The following is a 7,678-nucleotide window of genomic DNA, read 5'->3' as shown; positions in this document are numbered from 1 at the left end:
AAGCAACCATGGAAAATGAAAACAGGCTTAATTTTTTTACAGTACAATAAAGAAAATGCCGACAAAGAATCTAATAATATATTTCATTTTACATATAATATATAAAGCTATATAAATATAGCATGTGCTTCACAGATAGCCAGTTTAAAACAAAAAAAAAAATATTTATTTATTTATTCAATCATCCATTCATTCATTTTTTGTTTATTTATTCATTCATCCCTTCATTTGTATATTCATTTATTTATTCATTCATTTTGTTTATTCATTTATTTATTTATTTATTCATTCATGTATTAATTAATTTATCCATTCATTTATTTATTCATTCATTCATTTTGTTTATTCGTTTATCCATTCATTTGTTTATTTATTAATTTACTTATTTATTTATTAATGTATGTATTTATTAATAAATTAATTTATGAATTCATTCATTTATTCATTTATTTAATTGTTAATTAATTTTTCAGTTATTTATTAATTCATTTGTTTATTCACTTATTCATTTATTCATTCATTTATTTGCTTATTTATTTATTAATTTATTAATTGTTATAGTCATTATATTAATGAATATAATATATATAGTCAGTTTCTTTATTTATTTATTCTTTCATTTATGTAGTCATTCATTCTTTAATTTATTTATTAATTCATTTATTTATTCATTCATTTATTTGTTTATTCATTTATTTTTTTCATTTATTTATTTATTTAGTCATTCAATTAGTCATTCATTCTTATATTCATTTATTTATTTATTCGTGAATTTTTTCCTTTATTTATTCTTTCATCTATTTTTTTATTCATTCATTTATTAATTTGTTTATTCATTCATTTATTCATTTTATTTATTCATTCATTCATCTATTAATTAATTAATTAATTTGTTTATTCCTTCATTCATTTATGTATTTATTTATTCTTTCTATAATTTATTTATTCATCTATTTATTCATTTAAATATGTTTTTCAACAAACACCAAAACCTTAAAAACGGCTTCTCCAGTAATGACTGATATAATGATATTTTCATTATAGTAAAAATGTGAATTGTCATGTAAAAACAAATATATAATAATTTCTTCCTGTAGGACACAGACATGACAGATTCTTTAAGCTATAAAAGCAGGACCACTGATTGTGTTTTCGTCAAAACGATTATTGACCTCGCCTCTGGATCATATATAGTATCAGCTTCAGATTTGGTTATTTGTGGTTTATCAATAAGGTTTTTTTTTTTCAAATGTATTGTAGCATGACCTCTTAAGAACTACTAAAGAGCTTTAATGTACCTGCATGAAAGCAACATATCCTTCAGAAAAAAATAGCCCTTTTTCAGCTTTACGCCAGCAATTTTGAAAACACAGCAGTTTGTGCCCGATTGTGTTTTTGAGCAGCGCTTGTGTAATATTTCCTCCCTACATGAATGCACCTTCACTGTCAGATAAACATGAGTGATGAATGTCAGAGCTCTGCGCTTAAACACTCAAAAAGACATTCAAATGCCGCTCATTTAGACGGATTATTTTCCTTGCTCATTTTTGCAAAACTGAAACTTTGCAATTTCATGAATTCCCCTGCGGTGCATATAACGATAAGACATGCCTAAGAAGTTACAATGAATGAAACATTTTGGGTGCTGATATGAATAAATTGAAGTATCTTTTCAGTGCAAAACACAAATGGATCTAAAATGCATTGCCTTTTTCTTTTAATGAGAATGCAAATTTAATGCAAATTAATTTTCTGATTAATCTGCATGCAAGTTTTATGGCCGTTTTTTGTAATAAAACTGCATGGGATATTTGTACATTAAAAAATAAGCATTGAGAGCTCCTTAACATCTCTGAAGAGCTTTTAAGAGTTCATCATATTCATCAGGACATCATCTTAATTCATATAATGGGGACAGTGGATGACTAAATATAGATTGATCAGAAGGATAAAGGTCATTCCTTTTGAATGGGTGTGATCTGAAAAGAAATTACCTCCAGACAGGGTAATCATGGCCTTTTTTAAATGAAAGTGAGTCTGCAATGCTATAGATTCTCTAATACTGTCAATTAAAGGGATAGTTCACGCAACAAATGATAATTTACTCGCTATTTAATCATCTTCAAGTTCTTCTTTTTGCTGTTTTTTTCTGTTGAACATGGAAAGAAGATATTTTGAAGAATGTGGTGGTTTTGCATGTTCTCCTCGTGTTGGTGTGGGTTTACTCCGGGTGCTGTGGTTTCCCCCACAGTCCAAACAAATGCGCTATAGGTGAATAGGATGAACTAAATTGGCTGTAGTGTACGAATGGGTGTTTCCCAGTGATGGGTTACAGTTGGAAGGGCATCCGCTATGTAAAACATATGCTGGAATAGTTGGTGGTACCTTCCACTGTGAAGACGCCTCATAAATAAGGGACTAAGCCTAAGGAGGATGAGTGAATTCATTTGTAGAATGCTGAAACTTGTAACCATCGACTTGCATAGTAGGAAAAACAAATATGGAAGTTTGGTTTGCAACATTCTTCAAAGTATCTTCTTTTTGTGCTCAACAGAAGAAAGCAATTCAAACAGGTGTGCTACAGGTGAAGGATGAGTATTTTTGGGGGGTGAATTTTTCCTTTAACCTTTTAAACGGGGTGACATGGTGGCTCAGTGGTTAGCACTGTCGCTTCGCATCAAGAAGTTCACAATTTCGAGTCCTTGCTGGGTCAGTTAGCATTTCTGTGTGGAGTTTGCATGTTCTCCTTGGGTTGGCGTGGGTTTTTGGATTAACTAAATAGGCCGTAGTGTATGAGTGTGTGTGTGAATGAGAGTGTATGGGTGTTTCCCAGTTGCAGCTGAACAGGCATCTGCTCAAAAAACATATGGTGGAATAGTTGTCGGTTCATTACACTGTATTAAATAAGGGACTAAGCTGAAGAAAAAAAATGAATGAATGAAGGAATGTTGAAATAGGCTGAAACTTGTAACCATCGACTTGCATAGTAGGAAAAACAAATATGGAACTCTGGCTTTCAACATTCTTCAAACTATCTTCTTTTAGTGCTCCACAGTAAAGCAATTCAAACAGGTTGAGTGAAGGGTGAGTAAATGATGGCAAGATTGTCTTTTTTGAGGGGTGAATTTTCCCTTTAACTTCTCAAACAGGGTTACACGGTGGCTCAGTGGTTAGCACTGTCGCCTCACAACAAGAAGGTCGCTGGTTCGAGTCCCGGCTGGGTCAGTTGGCATTTCTATGTGGAGTTTGTATGTTCTCGGTTCATTCCACTGTGGCGAGTGGCGACCCCTGATAAATAAGGGACCAAGCCGAAGGAAAAATGAATGAATGAATTTTGAAGAATGCTGAAACTTCCATCGACTCTCATTGTAGGAAAAAAAAATATGAAAGTTTGGGTAGCAACATTCTTCAAAATATCTTCTTTTTGTGTTCAAGTGGAAAAAAAATCAAATAGGTGTGCAACAAGTGATGGGGTTGTCTTTTTTGGGGGGAGTGCATTTTCCCTTTAACCTCTCAAACAGGAGGCGACTCTGTGGTTCGGTGGTTAGCGCTGTCGACTCACAGCAGGAAGGTCGCTGGTTGGAGTCGCGGCTGTGTGAGTTCTCCCCTTGTTGGCGTGGGTTTCCTCCGGGTGCTCCGATTTCCCCCACAGTCCAAACACATGCGCTATATATGGAACTGAATAAACTAAATTTGCCGTAGTGTATTTGTGTGAATGAGTGTGTATGGGTGTTTCCCAGTACTGGGTTGCAGCTGGAACGCCATCCCGTAAAACATATAAGTTGCTGGATAAGTTGGTGGTTCATAACCCCTTAGCTGAAGGAAAAATGAATGAATGAACCTGTCAAACAGCTGCATTTCTCTAATAATAGACCCGTCTTATCCTCAGTCAACTTTCCGTATAAATAATTTTTTTGAATACAATCTTTCTAGCGCTCATTAACAACACACACACACACACACACACACACACACACACACACACACACACACACACACACACACACACACACACACACACACACACACACATTACAAAACTAAACAAACACTTATTTCTTCATCCTTGATAACCTGTTGACTAAATGAAGATTTAATGACGACTTCGCGGCTGATTTGATTATACAATAATTCTGAAATAAATCTGCAGGCTAATTTGTAATATCAGAATTTTATGTTATTCAGATCGTTCACACATGTTTGCATGTTTCGCATCATCTCGAGAAAGCTTATATTTAGTCCTCACTATAGACTACTTCTTATTTTTATTTTGACAGAGTATAGTAAAATAACAAAACGTGCTTTAGAGTAAAAGAAAAGCTGTACCTTACTCTTGAGTGAGAGATATTCCTGCTTCAGACTGGAGTGTAATTTCAGACGCGGGTTCTCCGTTAATGCGCGATTTCACCGGGACGATGCGCTGCGTCTCTCTCTCTCTCTCTCTCTCTCTCTCTCTCTCTCTCTCTCTCTCTCTCTCTCTCTCTCTCTCTCTCTCTCTCTCTCTACCACACAAATTAAGGAGAGCTGGACGCGCTGCAGCCAGTGTTTTCATCACCGACACACGTTTGTTACTCGACCCAAGCTTAACTTCTGCCACTCTGATATGGCAAGCCGTGTTTATGTTATCTAAAAAACCTTTTTGTTTTTCCTTTTGACAATTCCTTTTTTTTTTTTTTAACTTTCAGTCTTATTTGTATATACCTTTATGCTTTATATAATTATTATGCTTAGATAAATCAACACTGGATCTCGGCGTAGGGCCACACTGTAAAAAAATAATCATTGAGCTATTTTTTTATTTAAATTTTTTTTAATGCTGCTTTTGAATTGCATTATGGGACTTTGAGCTTTCTTCGAAAATTTCGAAAAAGTGACTTTTATTAGCTCTTTAAAAGTGACTTTTATTAGCCCTTCCAGCTGCAACCCAGTACTGGAAAACACTCATACACACTCATTCACACAAATACACTACGGCTAATTTAGTTAATCCAATTCACCTCTAATGCATGGAGAACATACAAACTCCACAAAGAAATGCCAACTGGCCCATCCGGGACTCGAACCAGCAACCTAGTGACCTTCTTGCTGTGAGGTGATAGTGCTAACCACTGAGCTACAGTGCTGCCCTCTGTAAAACATCACTTAGGAAATATTCACTGATGCACAGATTTACACAACATGGCTGTATTTATTTGAGTGCACTACAGCACTTACATATAAACCAGCAAACTGTGTATCGTACTCGCTTGTTCAGTGTTGATTTAACCAGTTAAACTCTGCTGTTATTTTGGGATTTCCGCCTGGATTTTGCCTACCTAAATTTAAAAGCTTCCCAAATCCACATGCAGAGATGTAAATGCACAAATTTGGTATCATTTTAAAGAAAACCCTTTGAATTTTCATGAAACACTATTGAAAGTGTTTAAAATAACTGCATATGTTGTCTGTGTTATAATAAACCCCTAAAAAAAGAGGCGCTTTTTGTATTTTTTTTTTATATAAACTCAGATTTGAAAGTGCACCTTTTAGGTTGTGTGTGGTCTAGCGTGTTGTAAATAATGTTGGTGGTTCCTGCACATGTCTGTAATCATAGGCAAATAGAAAAATGTCTCCACCATAATCTATGCAAAAGTTATTGCATTCCAACTGATGAAAGGTGCTTTAAAAGCCACATGATCGATCATTGTTGTCATATTTCACTATTCTTATGTTTGATCAAACATAATTCACTGTGTTTGGTCCACGTCAGACATATAAAAGGATTACTTATGCACATCACCTCAAAAACAGAGGAGAATGGCCCTGAAGCACACAGCATAAGGTAAGAGATGACAGCTGTCTGTGCTATCTGGGGCTGCTTATTGATCATAAATGTATTGTTTTCACTTCTGCGCCATGGAAACACCACGATTCATTTGGCAACTGTTTGATATGTGAATATAATTCAGTAAAAAGAATGCTAGAACTGTATGAGCACCGGCAAGAGCTTTCATTTGAGCTATAACTAGTACATGTGTCATAGAAAAATATGAAAATGAACCAATGTTCAATACCCAGCTCGGTTATCCAAAATACTGTGTATTTAAGTGTAAATAACTTTCATACAGTAGAATAAAAACCAAAGTGATGCATATGCGCATAAAATATAGATTCTGCACTTTCAAACGACACCACTTACGGGGGTCTGGTGCAACACTAGCCCTTTAAATCTCAAAGCAAAAGACGATGATGTCACAGATCCATTACAGTTCAAACAAAGCAAATTACAAAACTATTTAAAAACACTATATGACAACTTTGAGTGACAATGGCTTTAATCAGTGTAATTATTCACAAATTCACTCTTCTTTGTTTTTCTTCATCGCCTCCTCGACCTGCTCCCCTTAAAACACCTTACTTGTTCAGTTTTGCTCCCTGAATGAGTTACTATGGCAATCCTCCATACGGCAGGAATGACCCACAATAGCAACATTTCTCGCAATCTAGAAAGAGAATCAAAACAGAGCGGCAGCACATTCCCTGTGGCGTCTAAATACAACAGTTACTCATCACGTAAGCTTCACAGTCTCTATGAAGAGCTTTCATGTGAAATTGCCTTAAACTGGTTGATAGTGATCAATACGGCACGTCTCCTCCTGTAGAAAAAAAAACATCATATTTGTAGCAACTTTAGAAAGAGATGAGAGTTTTAATGAAAAAACTACAATCAAGAAAAGCCATATAGCTGCTGAAGTAAAACAATACAAGAACGTTCATTGGAAAAAATGCTAATGTATTGCCACAAGGTCAGCATAATATGCAAAATAATGAGCTTGGATTAATTTTCTCTGGCTTGAGGATCTGAAATCATCAGCTTTTTTTTGCTGCAGTTACAAGCACCTGTGAGGCAAACACTTGCTCGTATGTACAATAATAACCTAAATGTAACTAAAACTGCATGGATTTACCATTTATCGACTGTTTTAAATGCTTCTGACCTGATTTGTTGCATGTGGTCTGCTGGACAAAGTACACAAATCAGGCACTGGAGTAAAAGTACAGATAAATAAAAGTATGAAGTCATCTGTCACAATACTACTGGAGTCAAAGTACAAAAGTATTTGCTTTTAGGGGGTTTATTTTGCTATACAGCTGGAAACTTTTTATACTTTCATACTTGTTTAGACTTGATCTGAATGGATCATTTGAATCAGTGAGTCATTTACTGGAGACTCAGTCTGAACAGATCATTTGAATCAGTGAGTCATTTACTGGAGACTCACTCTGAACAGAATATGTGAATCAGTGAGTCATTTACTGGAGACTTACTCTGAAAAGATCATTTGTAATAGTGAGTCTGAAGACTCACTTTACTGAAGACTCACTCTGAACAGATAATTTGAATTAGTGAGTCATTTACTGGAGACTCACTCTGAACAGAATATTTGAATCAGTGAGTCATTTACTGGAGACTCACTCTGAACAGATAATTTGAATCAGTGAGTCATTTACTGGAGACTCATTCTGAACAGAATATTTGCATCAGTGATATATTTACTGGAGACTCACTCTGAACAGATAATTTGAATTAGTGAGTCATTTACTGGAGACTCACTCTGAACAGAATATTTGAATCAGTGAGTCATTTACTGGAGACTCACTCTGAACAGATAATTTGAATCAGTGAGTCATTTACTGG

General features: G+C 34.9%; 1 protein-coding gene across 1 annotated transcript in view; it reads right to left on the bottom strand.

Annotated features, from left to right (window-relative positions):
* Positions 1 to 4,447, bottom strand: part of prlhr2b (prolactin releasing hormone receptor 2b) — a 15,662-nt gene extending 11,215 nt beyond the window's left edge. Inside the window, 1 exon segment of the mRNA NM_001115146.3 lies at positions 4,327 to 4,447. The gene's annotated coding sequence lies outside the window, so the exon portion shown is untranslated.
* Between the last annotated feature and the right edge of the window lie 3,231 nt (positions 4,448 to 7,678).

The sequence above is a fragment of the Danio rerio genome, chromosome 10, assembly GCF_052040795.2.
Source record: "Danio rerio strain M-AB ecotype USA chromosome 10, GRCz13ab, whole genome shotgun sequence".
Taxonomy (NCBI): domain Eukaryota; kingdom Metazoa; phylum Chordata; class Actinopteri; order Cypriniformes; family Danionidae; genus Danio; species Danio rerio.
Note: the sequence above shows the minus strand (reverse complement) of the source record. Positions and strands in the feature narration are given on the sequence as shown.